This window comes from Lagopus leucura, unplaced genomic scaffold (genome assembly GCF_019238085.1).
Source record: "Lagopus leucura isolate 7727_CA_CO unplaced genomic scaffold, USGS_WTPT01 Super-Scaffold_100012, whole genome shotgun sequence".
Taxonomy (NCBI): Eukaryota; Metazoa; Chordata; class Aves; order Galliformes; family Phasianidae; genus Lagopus; species Lagopus leucura.
Window position 1 is genome coordinate 524,941 of NW_024962267.1, and position 18,222 is coordinate 543,162.

Sequence of the window (18,222 nt, forward strand, 5' to 3'; positions counted from 1 at the left end):
ATGAATGTGTGACACCTCACACTGAACACTCAAGCAGACACTAAGCTACTCACACGTTAGATTACATGATAAACCTGCAGAAAAATGTGAAAACCACCCATGACAGGCACTTTGTATACATCTACTGTTGTTAGTTAACATTTCTATTGCGGTACAGGTAATAGGGAATGAAAAACTGCAGCTCAAAGAACAACATGAGGAAAAGAAAGAACAGAATGTGCAGCAAAAAAGACAGTAATAAAAATAATAGCATCAACATAGTTCTTCAACAGAAAGGTTTAAAGCATGTATAGTGCTGCACAAGTTCTGCACAGTGAATATTTTGACAGGAATAACAGCCTAATGCTTAAGCAATTATTTAAATTCTTTAAATATTTCTTTGTATTTCAAATTTCCTTTTCACATAGCACATATATTAGTAGTGAATGTGTTGATGTTTTTAGCACATCTCATTTCCATTTAGAAATTATTTTAATTTAAGTCAGGGAAATTAATTGGTAGCAGCTATTAAAAGTTCCTGCAAGTTCTATAAAGTGTTAGTTATGGGAATGGCATTTTTTACATCCTTTGTCAATTGATTTGCCTTTGAGACAAAAATGCAACACAAAAGCAGGTGATAAGCCTTTGTTAATGCCTCTGGGATGAAATGCTGGAGCTACACTCTATTGTTGATAAACAGATTTTGAATTAATTAGTTCTGCATAATTATCTGAGTTACTAAGTCTTAAAGTTGAATGCAACTGGTCTTCTTACATTTGCTTATGCACCTCACACCAGCCATAAAGTGTTTTTATTTGCTAAAAGACCATTAATTGAAAAACTTATTTTTAAACAAGGTAATAATAAAATATTCTACTGAAAGACGGCATATGGCAGGAGAGATATTAATTGCAGTTATTTTTGTTTAATTCCAGGGGCATAAAGTACAGCTATTCAGAATTCAGGTCAGCTTGTTAGAGAAGGAAGAGAGGGGCTTTTTTTAGTCCGTGTAGTAAAGTCTCTTTGCTTTGGGGGCTTAACATTGAATAAAGCCAAGCAACCGGACCTCAGAATTAAAGGGAGTTAAGCGAGAGGCTCTTGTCTATGTCCTCTTGAAAGTCAGCGACTTGAATCATCTCAGGTTGAAGCAAGTTTTAAAATACTGAAACGCTATGGCTATATCGCTCCTATTGCTTTGGAAGATTAGATGCTTGGTGATATTTATATTTCTCTGCTAAAACATGATTTTGAGACACAGGATGACTCTGGTCAGAGCACTTAGAAGGATGTCAATACATAAAACAAAAACAGAAAGCTGCGTTCTTTAACATCAATCTGCTTTGAAACCGGTATGAACCATCTTGTTCTGTTTTTCTATTTTGTGTGCCAAAGGCAAAAAGTTGAGATTAAAAATCCTTATGTTCTTGCTCCCTGATCTTTGATTTCCCTTACAAATTTTCTTTCTCCCTCCAGTATTCTGGTGACATCCTCTCCCTCAGCCCAAAAGCTGTAAACACTGCAACTAAAATTCCTTCATGTAATTGTTCCAATGTAATGACTCCTGTGATATCAACATTTCACCAGTTCTCTGCTAACAAGTCTTTGGGGAAGATAAAACACAAAACAAGCTCTCAGGGGTTTTGATTCTATAGAGCAGTAATACATGCAAGCCTGATTGTAGTTTCCTTTGCAGCTCACTGGACATTTTTTTAAAGAGGAAAGCACATGGAACGTGAAGTCCTGGCAGATACAAGGAAATAACATAAAATTTAAAATCTTTCACTTTAAAAGTGTACATGTAACATATGCAAGTTAAGTGTCCACTACTAATTGGGATTTAAATTCTGCGTATTGAAATAGCTTTTTAATCGTATCCCCTTGACAAAGAGAAGCAAGGTCTATACTTCAGCTTCAATGATGTCAAAAATTTAAAGTAACAAATGATACTAAAAATCATGAAAAGAAATCAATTTCTACTTCATATCAGTAAGCTGTAAACTTCTCCAAAGGTTCAACACTTCATATAGACTTAGACCAATATCTATTTCCTTTTCTTCTAATCTCATCATATTACCTTTCTTAGTCAATTTTTTCTCTCACTTACTCCAGCTGTTGTTTCCTTTTTTCAGTAAATTTTTCATCTAATGATTTCTCCTCTATTTTTCATGAGGATAGCATTTGTCACATTTGAACCAAGTACATCTGAAGAAGAAGCTGGGTAAAGTCAGGAGAAAGAGTGCCCACACAGTCCAGAGCACGCTGACTTCAAACATAAGCAGTCATTTCTCATGGTTGGGTGTCTGGAAGTCACAAAGAGATATGATGCCAGAATCAGTACCTATTTAATTGATTTCTGAATTAGACAAACTCATTTCTAGATTAAGTCATTTTCAAAGAGTTAGAGCCTGACAGAATATTTTGAGGGCTCACGACTAAACCAGAGTTCATAGGGCTGACAAAAGCATATCTAAGTCAAAAAATGTACTGTCAGTCAAATTATTAATCCTTGCCTCGATTCATGGCTCATTTTAGCCTCTCAAAAGATTCCACTCAGTTTAGGAGAAAATGATACACTTTTTCTTGTTTAATTCTAAGAAATGACTGCTGTTTGGGATTTTTTTCCAGTAGTTATGAAAATCCACAATGAGGAAGATGTTTGTTAGCTAAATCACTAACAGTTATAAGCAGCTAGAAATAGACTGTATACCAGAAGGTTCTGGGGAAGACTTGAGCCTACTGCAAGTTTCTGGGAGCCAGTAAAGAAATACATAAACAAGGACCTGACTAAGGGTTAGAGTATTTCTCTGGAAGAAGGGAGAACTGCAGTGGGTCCTCAGGATACAGATTCTTAAGCAACACTTCTTAAGTGGGACTGCTGTGGTTTTCGGAGGTGCTGCTCAATAGATGGGGCCTCAGCACTTCCCTTCATGTCTTCTATGAGTCAGAACAAGAAAAGTGGTAAAAATAAATATGTGGGAGGTGGGGAAAATGCATTATAATTATACTTTAATTACAAATAGATCATTCAAGTCATGGTGCCTTTGTGGACATGTAATTTATATTATGCAGAAAGCAGCAACAGGATGCTTAATGCATTGCAGAAATGTGGAACTAGGTGGGCGTCAAGAATTTTTGTATGATGTCAAGGGATCTTATCTCAGTGGTCACCAAGCCGATGTGATCAGCTGGCTTCTTTCATCTCTCAAGTTTCCTCTCATAGACATAGAAAATAAACAAAACAACCCCCCAGAACTGATTTATTACTTACAGCTCAAACTTTTCCTATTATATCATCCCAACTATCTCCAAAATGCATGCGTTACTTAAGTTACAGTTTGATGGGAGATTGTAATTTTGGATTTTTCCCTGTGGAGGGAAATCCACTCTTCAGAAGAAAACTGATCTCCCCTCTGTAGTCAAGGAAGCACCCACAGTGTCTGGAGCCAAGCCAGAACATTTTATGTTCTACAGTTACCACAGGTGCAGGAGTTCTCCCTTTTTACTTTGTATAGTAGATACATAGAAGTATATGTTTCATTTTAAAATGAAATCTGGATAAATGTTGATTTGTAGTAAGTATACAAAATAGAAGTCTGCTACTCACTGAAAGATGGTGGCATTATTCATCATTTGTGCATGCTGTAAACAAAGAGCATTGCAGAACAGGCAGGAAGAATTATCTGGTACTGATTAATTATCTACTTAAATTAAATTGAGATCTTAAGCAGGAAACATCATGCAAAGGAAAAGAGGGAGAAGGGGAACAGGAGGAAGAAAAAAATATTTTTACAGGATCACATGGGATGTTAATTCTAGTGCTGGACAGTAATGACGACTTCCAATATATGGAAGAAAAAAGGCAAAGCAAAGGAAAGCAAAGCAGAGGCTTATTTATCAGAAGCCTGTGTTGCCAGTATGACTATTTAAGTCTTTGGTTTCTGTAAATCACATGTCCAGCACTTCTATCTATTAATATTACCCACAAAACTGCTGGACTACCAAGCTGAATCTCCTTGAAAACAGTTTGCTCTCTTCTTCAGGAAGGCCCACTGAGTAAGAGCTACAGAGTAACAACATTCAGTATTGTATCTCGCAGCGCAGAAAAGCAGCCTGAGACTTCCTGCCTGCTCCGTGCATTAGCCTTGTATTGAAGCAGAAAAGCTGCGCAAAATGAATAAGCAACTTATACCTATTCAATACCTTATTCTCCCAGTTTAGCGCCCAGGCAGAGGGCAGGCAGCACAGTGCTAAATCTCTCCTGAGGGTCAGTTACACACTCCGGTTTCAGTTCCCACTTTGATTCCTCAGACATGACCTCTTCAGCCGTGCTTCTGAAGAGATCTTCACTCTCTGTTCTGAAACTGGAAGTGAAGCCATGTGAGATCCCCATCCTGAGGCAGTCTGACTGGGGAAGCTCTGATATGGGTTGTGCTTCCAGAAAAATCCTTTGATTTAAACGTGGCTGAGGGCACAATCAAAGCTGGTACGGCTTTGAAAGGTGCGGCTGAACACTCGTGACAATTTTTCTAAGCAGATTCAAACTCTTGTCACTGTCCCAGGTAATATTAAAATATCAATGCCATTGTAATAGCTATTATTAAAATATTATACGTATATAGAATTACAGTTCAGAACTCGGCAATAAAAAGGGTATCTTAGGGTAATGTTTACAAGTTTGCCTGCCATATGCTACACTTAGGAAAAAGCACGTTAATTACTTAGCAAACACCCAGAATTGTTTCAGACCTCAGCATACATGAAATACCTGCTTTTCACAACAGGACTAACTTTGCTTGAATCAGACACTAAAATAGTTTCAGGTGTTTAACCTCACAGGTTTTAAGACATAACAATACAACAAATCAGCGTTGAACCATCTAGTAATGCAAACAAGATTGGTGCGTGTCTCTGATGGTTGGAGTCTGAGGGACATGTTTCTATTTTAGAACTCATTATTTATTTAGGCCAAAGAATATGCTTAGTGCTTCACAAAATGCAACATGAAAACGTTCCAACCTAGAAGAGGTTACAGCATAAGAGCCTACAATAAGCAACACATAAACCATGGCAGCTCAAAAACAGAAGGGCTGACACAGAGATTTGAAGAACCACCCAACTAATGTTGTACTCATCGCTTCTGCAGAACTCTTTTCAGAGGCAATGTGAATTACACCCATGTACAAAGTACAGATTTGCTCCCTGAATTTATTCATAGGATTACGACTACTTCTGCTCCCCTTTCCGTTATGACAGCACACGCTAGCTGCTCTGAAAATCGTAATTCCTCTTCTGCAGAGAGAAAAAGAATAAATCAGGGCCAAGTTTTTATACAGACTGTGTACCGGGAGCACTGGTACACATAAAGGTATCACTGTAGGCTTCTATTTTAAATGACCATAATCTCTATATGGAACACACTTCTGTTTCTTGGGATTAATTTCTTGTGAATAACCCACATTTGGACAAGCTTTTTTTAATATGTTGTTTAAGGATTCTTTTTTGCTGCAATTTTAGTTAGGATTCTTACTGATAAAATGATGTATGTTATTTCTCTCGTTTTTGTGTCACATACATGTAGCTTTCTAAATGTTTCATATATAAAGGCAATTTTCATTTTTGAGGGAAACAATACAATGCATTACGAAGGAACATATGTAAGGTTTTCATTCTTTTGTTTTCAGCTTATTTTTCTCTTAATTTAAAGGAAAATTAATTCAGACAGAATGTCTAGAGTTGATCTTTGGTTAGGGAAAAACATGATTATTATTCATGCAGCAGTGTTTATTTCCATCTGTCACCATAGCAGTTCTTTTAATAACTTATTCTACAATTAGTTCAATAGCCTTTCTGCTCCTTTTCTACTACTGCAGCATTGAACTTTCTTATTCCTATAAGAATTTCATTGTGCCTATTTGACTATCTACAAGTAAATCTATTCTGAATGGTTTAGTAGTATGCTATTATATTCCCTATGTAGATTAATTTCCAAAATGCTTTCAGAAGTTACTTACACAAAATATATACAAGAAAGATTGTGAGAAAGGAAGCCACAGATTATTTCTAGAATCTAATGAATTAGATCTTATATCCCAAATTAAAAATAAATTTTATGCCTGCTGAACTTATATATATTTTTTTCATGAGAACTTGGAGGCTCCCATTTCCTCCTCAGGGAGCAGGAAGGTAGCTGAACTACTCTGGATCAGCTGCTTTTGGAGGGCTCACCATGGAAAAATAAAATTCATGGGTCTTGCAGTCCTTCACAACCCCACTGACAGAACTGAAAGTTTTGTAACAGAGAGAGCACATATGTGGTGTTTGTATTTACAAAACTGCAGAAAACCCCTCACAAGGATAATAATAATTTTTTTAAAAAGAACATATTATGGAGAAAGAATGGTAGAATTTGGAATAGAGGAGAAGAAGAATAGCAGACCAACAGGTTAGGTAGAACCTGTGTAGAAAAGGACTTGCCATCTCGGTGAGCAACTTGTGGCAATGAAGGCTGCATTAGCAAGGGAACAGCTGGTAGGTGAGGAGAACTCATTTAGAACTGGAACAAGCTGCCCAGAGAGAATCACAGAATTTCCTTTTTCTGGAAACTCAGCAGGATGAGGTCCTCAGGAATCTGATTTAACTTTGAAGTTGACCCATCTCTGAGTGCATGGTTGGGCTAAAAGATCTCCAGAGGCTTCTTCCAGTTTAAACTGTTCTGAGATTAGTATAAGGCTACAGATACACATCCTTTTTCTTCACTGTATCTTACCTTTTTGGCTAGTTTTGTTTGGTTAAGATCCCCACCCCAATGGGACAAAATCTGAGGGTTGGCATGATCATTTCCATTCTTCATTTCCAGCCCATGTGCCTCTAAAATCTGAAGGGCAGAGGATAACTGTGAAGTCTATCCAACAGAATTACAAAGAGGAAAGGCATAAGACTGCATAAGCTTTCTTTATTTAATGTAATACTTTATTTCTATTTTTTTAAACATGAAGGAGAATGTTTTTGATATAAATGTTTTAAATGATTGCAGTAGGCTTTGAGAGATATTAAAAGTGTTTCAAACACACGAATACAGAACAAATGGACAAAAAAACAGTTCTGATAACCATATTGAAAAAAATGATAATAACAAAAAAAGCAATGGCATCTATGACCTGTGGAGATGCAGATGAACAAATCCTGTTAAATATTTCAACAACTGTCATTTCTTAAAAAAAAAAAAAAAAAAAAAAAGCAACCTGTCAGCATGTGTTGTACTACTGTTTATTACTTCTCATCTTAAGGCTTAAGAAACGCCCATCTACCATTCTGAAACTTTTAAGAGTTTCTGAACTGGAGAAGTGACTGAGAATTTTATATCTGATAGCACAAATGACAGCAGTGGAGTCCCAAAGAATACAAAGGTTTATAATTTTATGCCTGGAAAACACCGTACACAGATTTCAGCAGTAATAGAACAACGAAAATGCGTTAGTACTATTAATTCTATTAGGCCAGTTCTAGAATTAGTAACAGGCTTCTAAGTAATTTTATGGACAGTTGGCACTGAAAAAGTCAGAAAAAAAAGCTGTAGTAAGAACTAGCAAAAACTTGCTGGAATTTAAAATCCTTAATGCCTAAGTGCCTGTAAAGGATTTTGCACAAAGCGTTAGGAATCAGAACTCCTCAGTTTCTGGCAATACTTCTGGTCATCCAGCTTCTTCTGAACATGCTTAACCCTCACTGAGTATTTGAGAAACATTCCTTAGTGAGTTACCACAACTGAATGCTGTGGGATAGTTATGACATTTTCTTCCTCTCGCACAGGAGGCTACCACGTGACATCTTAAGCTGCAGCATGCCATTGCAGAGAGATTTCTATTTATTACGTTTGAAACAACCCAAAACTCATCATCTAAAATTGAGCCTTTCTCTATAAGTTATTGCCTTTGTGCAAATAGGTTTGGATTATAGGTCGTTTCTATCACACATCTTCCTACAGAAGTTCCTCTCATCATACATCCATACAACATCTGATTTTGCACTATAGCCATCCACCTTCTGTTTACTTGTACTTAAAAAATACCTGTGGGATGCTAATAACATCATTTCAAATATTCACTGAACCTAAACCACAGCATTAGATCACGGGGGAAAAACAGATGAAGGAAAACAAAGATAGCATTAGTATTTCTATATTAATCTGTGATGATACAATACAGTAACGGACTTTCAACAGCAGAACTCTGTTGGCCATATTTACTGAACTCAAACCTGTCAGCTCCCTTTATCCTTCCCAACAAACTTTCAGTCTTGTGACCAATAAATAACCAGTTATCCAGAGGTTGTCATTACATTGAGCACAGCGTATGTTTTTTTTCTCTACTTCCAGTTGTAGCAATCATATTGAAGGGAAACTCAAATGTCTACTTTCCTAATACTTTTCATCCAAAAACAGGTATTGGTCTGAACAAAAGCTCCAGAGGGTAAGATCCATGAGAGCAATACAATTTCAAACACAAAAAGAGGTGGCTCCTCTCAGGAATATTGATAGGTCAGAGTACACTAAGATAGAAGACCCAAATGTAGCTACAAAACACCCTTCATGCTTATTCAAAGGTACAAAATGTCTTATTAATTGAAACTGGGAAAAAAAAAGATATACAAAGTTTTAACATCACTGGCAGAATCTAGTGAATGACAGATAAGGAGAGACAACCATATGCTTTGTGATCTGCATGTTTTTCTCTTTTAGAAGAAATATACATGTGTATTGCTCACAACTTCCTAAATTAAGTATCCTTTCTTTATGTTTAGCTTAGCCATATAAATAACGACTAGTAAAAAATCACGGCGTAGAACACTTTGATACAAATGGACTATTTCATATCTCAGTTAATGTCACAGGTCCTGTAACTTCTAAATAATTGTTTTGGCTTCAGATATAAGTGCATATATAATAGCAGTATCCAAGCGTATGTCACAAATAATCAGTAAGAGACTGCATCATAATTTGCATACAAATGTATTTGCAATAAGAAAAAGGTTCTCTAACATCAAAATAAAAACTGATGAATTGAAGGATTGTGCAGAAATTACAACTTCACGTTTAGAATTCTCTTTAAAGAGATATTCAGCAGATGACTCTGAGTCTTGATGAACATCAAGGGAATGTTTTCAAAAGCACCTTAATTAGGCAGTAAGAAATTCACAGCGCAGGGAAGTTTCCTATCCTGTAAAGTCAGTCATTCTAACTTGGACAGTTTCATGCAGCACTGTTTTCATCAGGAGTTTTTTTTAGTAGATTTCACCAGTGTAGGAAAACGCCTGAGCAGATTAGAAAACTATCTGCATGGTTTCCCTGCTAGAAACACAGGTGAAAGTCAGATGATAGTGATGATAGGGAAACTGTCAGTTTTTGAGAGAGCCAAATAGTCAATGAGAATCAGTGACCAGAATGTTCAGAATGGTTTGATTTCCCTATGATTAAACTGCAGATCTTTCTTTCACCACATGCCCAGAAGAAGAGTTTACCTTCATCAGTATTTGAGCACTGGATATAAACACAGAGAGCAGTGGTGTCAAGCCATATTAAAGCAGAGATTGTACCAGTCAACATTTGCTTATTAAATTACAAGAGTAGCTGGAATAGAGAACTTCTACGTTAACTGTAGGGAACTATGTGCTTTGGGGAAGATGCTGCTATAGCGGTCAGAGGCTGGTAAAAAAGGAATGCAGGGAAGGAGAAAAGTAAGTAATGTTTAGCACCTCTAAAGAAGAGAAAAAAAGGATTGTTTTTTTTTTTAACTGAAATAGAACCTATTTACTCTCCTTGCTAGCTGTGCTTTGTAAATACCAAGCCAAATTACAAAATGAATTTCATAGAATCATGCAATGGCCTGCATTGAAAAGGACAATGATCATTTAGTTTCAACCCTCCTGCTGTGTGCAGGGTCACCAACCACCAGACCAGGCTGCCCAGAGCCACATCCAGCCTAGCCTTGAATGCCTCCAGGGATGGGGCATCATATAATCAATGTATATTAAGATGCAATAATCACAAGAGAGTTAGACAAAATAGACTAGGATAACAAGGAGAATAAATGGAAGGCTTACCTACAGAAAGCACCAGAAGAAGGGATCTCCAGAAGAGAACCTTTCCCACTGGTAGCCAGCTCTTAAACAGGTCTAGGAGGGGTGCAGCCTGGCTCCACCCCTTCCGGCAGCACAGGTGAATTGCCTTCACCTGTGCTCCTCTGGCTGACTCATGGCTCGTCTCAGGTGATCAGAGGTTCAGGCCGTGACTCAGCAGTTCCCATACAGGCATCCACAGCCTCCTTGGGCAACCTTTGCAGTGTGTCACCACCCTCTGTGTGAAAAACTTCCTCCTAATATCTGACCTAAACCTCTCCTGTCTCAGTTTAAAACCATTCCCCTTTGTCCTATCACTGTCCACCCTCATAAACAGACGTTCCCCCTCCTGTTTATATGCTCCCTTCAAGTACTGGAAGGCCACCATGAGGTCTCCCAGAGCCTTCTCTTCTCCAAGCTAAACAAGCCCAGTTTCCTCAACCTTTCCTCACAGGAGAGGTGCTTCAGCCCTCTGATCATCTTAGTGGCCCTCCTCTGGACCCTCTGATCCAAGAGCTCCACGTCCTTCCTGTACTGGGGGACTCAGGCCTGGATGCAGTACTGCAGATGGGGCCTCACAAGAGTTGACTAAAGGGGAATTTGTTTGTCTTTCTTCTGGACCATGCAAATGAGCAATGCTAGGTGTTGAATCAATAGTTCCAAGGGCAAGCTATAACCAACCTGATGCTTATATGATAGCCCTCAGTTTGCAGCAACTGGCTATCAGTGTTCCATGAAAAAGACTCAGTGTGGCAGTCAATCAGCACAGGAAGAAAATAAAGTGCATACACCTATTTGTGTGAAGATAATAATAAAAACTTATGAAAATCTATGCTTCAGAATAAATCATCCTATCTCTCCAGAAATGACATGTTTATAAATACTTGTTCCTGTACTTTCAATAGGACCACAAGTCTGTAATTCATCACTTTCCACTGCTTGCCATTTCGGAATATGGACATAATCTTTTTCTTCTTACTAATCATCAGGCACTTTATGTAAACTTTTAAGCTAAAGAGAGGCCTTACACTGGCACCAGCTCCTCTAACACCATTGGATGAATCCCACCTGTCCTAAGGACATACATGCAACCAGCTTGCTCTAGCTAATTCTGACTCAGTACTTAGTATGCTTGGCAATTTTATCCCCCAAACTTTATTTCTAGAAGTAGAGGCAAGAACTGTGAGACAGCTTTACTACTAAAGACAGAAATAAGGACACCACTGCTTTCAGCACTCATTCTTTTTTCCACATCATTTATTATTGCATCACCAGCTTCATTCACCAAGGGGCAGCATTTTCCAAGATCTTCCTCGTGTTGCCAATGTACCCACATTATTTGGGTGGTTTTTTTGTTTTGTTCTGCTTCATTTTTCTGTTCACATCTCTTTCAGTTTCAGTGCTAGTTAAGATTTGACCCTCCTAATTCCAATCTTGATATTCTTTCTTGATAGATACCCACACTTACACCAACTGTACACTTTCTTTTGTTGCTTGAACTGCCAAAAGAAAGTTATGAGATTGTGAATGGGAAGGGATTGACCTATGAAATTAAGAATGGGAGAAAAACAATGGAAGTTACAAAACTGTATTGATCATTAATTTGAGAATAATTTCCAGAGACACAACTTACAGGGCTTATTATTACTTACCATTAAGTAATTCTGGATTTCATTTGGAAATTCACTTTTGCCTCAATGCATGACACAAAGTGTCGAAATCCACTTTGGTAGATTACCAAAGAGAGTTGTTCAGCAGCTGGGTTGCTGGATGGGCCCTTGAGCAACCTGGTCTAGAGGGAGGTGTCCCTGCCTATAGCAGGGGGTTGGAACTAGATGATCTTGAAGATCCCTTCCAACCCAAACCATTCTATGATTCTATGATTCTGCAAACCTGAAATTTTGTGAGCAATCAAGGAGCACCATCTGTAATGTTCTGTTCAAAGTACACTATAAAAAAAAAACTGTTGAGGTAGGATCACTTTCATTTTAGACTTTCAAAAACATACGGAAAACCCAAATGTCAAGCTATGTGTTTAATGAATCATGCTGTTCTATTATAAGCACATATAAAATATATGAAAATCAAGGTCATAAGAGGGCAGCATTTTTAATAGATTTCACAAAACACCTTTAGTATTTGACAGCATTTCAAATTTTTTACTGGTAGCTGAGATATGCTAACTTGCAATGTATGTACATTCATCTTCAAGCTTTAGCAAGAGTAAAAAGAAAAACTAATAGGGTAACTTCAGCACAGATGGGAAAAATCCCAAAAGAGCTGGATAAGCTTCAGGTAAGTGCCATATTTTTAAATTATTTTTTTTTTAAGTTCAAGTTAGTTCTTGTTTTCCCAGAAGCATTCAATCAGTCTTAGCTAAGCTGCTTTGTTTGTTGGTTTTAGTAATTTTATGTTAGTTTAATGCCAGAAACATTAAGACATCAAAGTGGAATAGGGATGGAGATAAAGAGAAGTAAATCTGACAAAATGAACAAATCTGGTAACGTAATCACTGCATATTCACTACACTTTCTATCAGGCTGATGTTTGTAGAGCCTTCAGATATCCAAAGAATGGAGAGAGATATTTGCCTTCAAGTCAACCATTTTGGAACATACAGATTTAAACAAAAACAAAGCACTATGCAAGGCAGAATACAGGTGGTCCTTTCTGTTTTCCAGGAGCTTCTCTTAGTTTTCCACAAATCAGTGCTTTTTGTAATTCTTACATTCATGAGCAAGCCTGCATCCTGGCAAATCTTTTTGCCTAAGCAGTTACTCTTTAGAAATCACACAAAACTGACAACAGGAGTAAGAGAAGTTCCTCCCATGTTGCTAGTTAAAAAATCAAATTCATCCTCTGGAGTGTAAGAAGCAGAATACAAAGGATTATATGAGTTAGAGAAATTGATGGAGTGTGGACAAAGGAAGAGCAAAAACCGAGAAACTCTTAGAAATAAGGCAGGTAGCATAGGATGAAGACAAGAGGGTCTAGAGGAATGGAACAGATTCAGAGGGAGAAAGAATAAACAGAAAGCCCAATGCCTGCTGAAAGGTGGGCAGCATCTGACTGAGATAAAAGAAACTTTACCTAGCTCTCCTCAACTTCTTTGGCAAAAAAGTTCCCAGTATGGAGAACCACTCCTAAGACGCTTTACGCATTGGCATTGGCTGCCAGATGTATAAATAGAAGTGAAAGCTGTATTTATAATGTAACGTAACACTGCTATTGCTGATGAAATAAATGGTGTCTGATATTTCTCTGTAACTCTTTCACTGTGCTGTATACCAGCCTTAACCTCTTGTCAACTACTGATTTTTTCCTGCAATGCGAGACATGGTGCTCTCATTTCTTTTAATATAAAAGAGGACAAGAAATTCAATATCACTGTTTATTATCATTATTACTAACACTATAATATAGTATTGCCCATGGCATTTTACTATACATCTGCTCAAGTAGATTGGGATTTGCAGTGAGGACCTGTTTAGACACTGAATGAACTCAACAGTCATCTTCAATAAGTCTGGTGTTCTGTCAGAAAAAAAAAAGAAAAAAAAAAACTTATTACTAATGAGATGCATCATGTTATTCAATATCCAAATAAAGCAGTATTCCTCAAGTATGCATGCCTGGGGCACAAATCTGACAAACACTTAGAGAAGCAAAATGCTGTCCAAAGAGACAGCGATTAATAAAGACCAGTTGAGAGAAAGGGAGGAGTTGTTTCCATGTTCTGAAATACGGGCTTTGCTATATCCACTTCTTGGAATGGATCCAGAACCTTGCAAGTACTCCAGGGAGAGCTTCAGGATACCCAGAAATACGGGCAGGGTCTCTGCCCGCTGAGTGAGATATTTACACCTTACATGGATGAACTGAGAGTGTTGCAAGCTATGCTCAGTGACCAGTATGATGCCCAGGCATCTTCAGTTCCTTTAGCTGGGGTTGAAGTATAAATAAGCATCATAGTGAACTGCCATTACATTTTGTAACATGTCTGCATAACATTTTAGCATGGCAGCACACTATGGACATTGATTCAAAGAGAATTCATATTGTTCAATTAAAATTTAAAAAAAATTCATGGGCTACAGCACAGAATAAAAAAATTAAATTGCTTTTATCCTCCGTGGGACTAATAGTGGGAAAACCTACAACTTGCCACGTCCACACAGTGAGCTTGTCCAGTTTCTCGCACCTTGAAACGGTCACCTCTGCAGAACCGGTGCTGCCTGGTGCTCCGCAACCTGCTTCTCTCTGCTTACTTCTACTTCTCTTGCAGAAGAATGCCCTCATTGATTTGGAGATATCTCCAGCAGCAGTTGGCACCCATGGAGCTGAGTTCTATGCACAGAACACTCTCTGAGTAAATTAATTCACCCTTGCTGCTTCTAATCTATTTTTTTTAAACTGGCCTGAGCACACCTGCCAGAAAGCAGGAAGTCAGAATACAGCAGAAGTCAGAATTTTAAGAGAAATACTCAGATGGTACAATTGCTTTTTTTAATACTTCCAAGAATTCCTACAGAATTTAAAATAAACCAATTTTTATACATATATATCCTATAGTAGTCACAAAATTATAAGCAAAGGCAGAAAAAGCTATAGCCACTATTAAATGATATGGATATACAGAATGCTTTCCTAATAAATTTCTCTCTAGCAAATTCTACCAAAAAAAAATTCATAATGTTTTATAACTTTGCACTATTTCCTGTGCTTTCTCCTATTCAAATACATATATTCCAAATACAGATGTACTTCAGATTTCTCCTCCAGACTGTTCCTTTTTGTTATTTTATTTTTTAAGAACACTTATTTTTAGCACTTAATAGCCTTGTTATCTATAATCAGCATTATGGCATTGTCTGATTTAAATATGTCTATCAATATGGGAAGATTTGTTTTAGAAGTAACTGAATCACACAGTAATTTTAAAATACACAGCATTCCATTTAGCATTATGGAAGAGAAGCAAGTGATGATGCTTTTGTAACAAAACTGATGAACTCAGATATAAGGCTTATGATTGAATAGCCAACATCTTTTCTTCAAATGACTTTATAATGAAAAAAGAAGTTTAAGTCCAGAGAAGGCGAGCACAGTGATACTTGATCCCATCTGATACTGCCTAGACATGAGAAGGGCTGGCCTTCAGAATGATGCATTGGGAAAGCAATCTGGGCAGAACACAAACATGTGGGGAAAGAGTACAGAACAGGTTGTGCCTATTTCTGTTGTTTTTTATTGTTCTCAAGTAAATGAATATTAACTGAAAAGAAGCATTATTATATATTTTGTGACATTCCCTGAAGTCTCATGAGGCCTGGTTAAAATTCAAATTAATCCTAAGCTACACTTAATTAGCATTGCTGTGGCTGGTTTTGCTTTTCCTGCTGTAAGGGAAAATGTGATATCTTACAGTTTTGCTGTTTTCAAATGTTAAAATATATGATGGAGGTGAAGAAGTGATTTGGTAGCTGAATGACTCCCTGGCAGGAGAGAATCTGACAGGATGGCATTTTACTAATTAAGAAGAGTGCTGGACTAACCAGATGGGAAAAATACATACTGAAACTTTTTTTCTTTCTTTCTTTCTTTCTTTTTTTTTTTTTAAGACAATGTAGAAATAAACAAGGACAACGAAGGGCACACGAAGAAGAACTGGTAAGTAAGGCAATTTGCTAGCATAAAATAAATCTACATAATTGAGATAATAACCAAATAATCCTGCTTTAATCAGATCATAAACTAGGCAGGAATCAGAAGCCACTGATGTGAGCAAGGCATTTCTGTGCTTCAAACCCAGCCCTAGCACAAATGTTCATGCAGTGTGACTTCTGGCAGATCAGTCAGAACTATATCTACACACTTATGAGCCTAAATGCAGTACATAGACACCACTGAAATCTTTGGAACAAATTAATACATAAATGAAACAAGGATTTCCAGAGATTTTGCATCTCCTTTAGAGACTGTGGAAATAACACAAATCATTCCACATCACAGAATCAGAAATGTGCTTAAAAAATATCAACAAGCTAAAAAAAAAAAAAAAAAACAGCAACATCTAAGTACTTTTTAACAATCTTTAAGTCATCAAAGTTTCTACTTTATATTCCTATAGTCAAATTACTGGGGAATGTAAAAGAATAAAACAATGAGGTTAGAAAAAAAACAAACTGTATTCTGTTAATATCTCTGTACTAAGACAAAGACAAATGAAAGAGTGCTCTGGACTCCTTCTTTGAAGAGAAAGAAAAAGAAACTACCAAAGGTGCTATGGAAAAGGCTGATACTTGCTTTACTTTCTTCAGCAGAAGGGTCAGCCTCAGTCAGCAGGATAAAGTTCATGTCAGTGACAACGGCAGAAGAATTCAGGTTAGAATTATGATTTTGATGACTCTTTTCAAATGAACTGGGCTTGAGGAAATTCCTCTCAGGATCCTCAGAGATAACAGAGTAAATACATTTTGGAGCCAGTAGCAATTGTCTTTGAGAACTTGTGGAGAACAGATGAGCTTCTAAAAGAAAGAAAGGCAGACATCATGTTTATTTCTAAGTAGGGGGAACAGAAGAAACCAGAGAATTACATAGTGTTCTGCTTTACTTCCATTCAGAGAAAAATACTGGAACAAATAATTGAACAAGTCTGTATAAAAGCTTCAGCTTTTGTCCTGTTTTAAGGGTATAAGACAGTCAGCACACATTTGTTGAAAACTATGGTGGAAAGTCTCAGCTGGAGCATATTGTCCGGTTTGTTCATTGTACATTGTGGAAAGTGTGGTTCAACTGAAGAATAATTAGAGATTTAGAAAAAAAATCTGTAAGGAAGAACAGAAGGTCCCTTGGGAGGCTGTGAAATCTTTATCACCAATATAGATCTTCAAAACAGGCAAACATATGTTAGGAATGGTTTAGGTAAAGCTGATTCTGCCTTTGGCAAGGATGGTATCTTCAGAGGGCTGGTTCTAGGCACTGGTAAAATAGAAAATCAGTCAGTAAAATTGGTTGTCAAAAGCAGCAAAGTGGAATACCCTACTGCACATCATGCCATAAAGCATGCAAGCATTGTTAGAATGGAGGCTTGAACCCCTTGGGACTGGAGAATTACAGTCTCTGTGGTCTGCCTCAGCTACTCCATGCAAAATCAAATTTTCATATTCAAGAGACACAACCAGAAAGGACTCAGAGCTACAGAGACAGCAGCTCTACTTAAGGCATTGCTTTTCAGTTAGCCCCATACACTGTGTAGGAAGGAAGTTACATACTGGAGGCTGTAGCAGCTGGTACCAAAACCCTAATTTCCTTTTGTGATTCCTGTCTTTAACTACTCTACTACGTGCCAAGGAAGAGCTAGATTTATAGAGCCTTGTGAAGATGAATTAATGTCTCTATAAAAGACTATCTCTGTTAGAAAATGATTAGCACTCGGGATTTGGAAGTTGTGCTGCCAGTTTCAAGGCTGGCACAGTAACCATTGGGTTACTGTGTTTGTCACAGTAAGTGGTAACAGGCAGAAACGGAATAGCGACTGGTGCACTCAGATACGTGAGTAGGAGTAGGTAGGCTGGAAAATGGTCCATGGTCTCTGAAGAATTTGGAGAAGAAATTTAAGATTACTTCTGTAAGTTCCAGGCTCCAGTGTAAGTCATATCTTCTTAAAAGCGGGCTTTAGAGAGAGCTGTCATCTCGGCTGTATGCAAAGTCAAGCCAAGCTGGGAAGGAGGTCTCTGGTGCTTCATTTTCTTATTATAAACTAACCTGAAATCTGTCACTATCATCCATCTTTCTTGGTTTTATTCCTCATATTAAAGCTGCCTTTCTATAGCATTCTCTTTACCTGAGTGTTCTCCCTTCTGTGATCAAAAAACTGAGCTGTTAGTCACTGTTGCAGGGAATGAACCCCCAGTTCTGTGCACAGTTCTTTCATGTGATTTAATACACAATAAGCTAAATTACAATGCTATCTAAAAGCATTGGCAGGTATATACGAACACTGTAGCAACAGTCAAAACCTAGCCAAATAAGTATGTTTCCAAATGGCGTAGGCAGAAAATAATGTGAGCAAAAATGCCAATTGCAAAATGTAATTCTAAGCCTTCAGTGTAAATATACTGATGGAAA

The 18,222-nt window shown here is 37.4% G+C and overlaps 1 long non-coding RNA gene across 1 annotated transcript; it reads right to left on the bottom strand.

Annotated features, from left to right (window-relative positions):
• Positions 1–278: 278 nt before the first annotated feature.
• On the bottom strand, positions 279–10,101 carry LOC122181968. Its single transcript, XR_006179645.1, has 4 exons — positions 10,078–10,101; positions 6,746–6,853; positions 4,180–4,340; positions 279–2,279 (listed from the first exon to the last, which is right to left on the bottom strand). It is a non-coding gene; the product is annotated as an uncharacterized LOC122181968 (long non-coding RNA).
• Between the last annotated feature and the right edge of the window lie 8,121 nt (positions 10,102–18,222).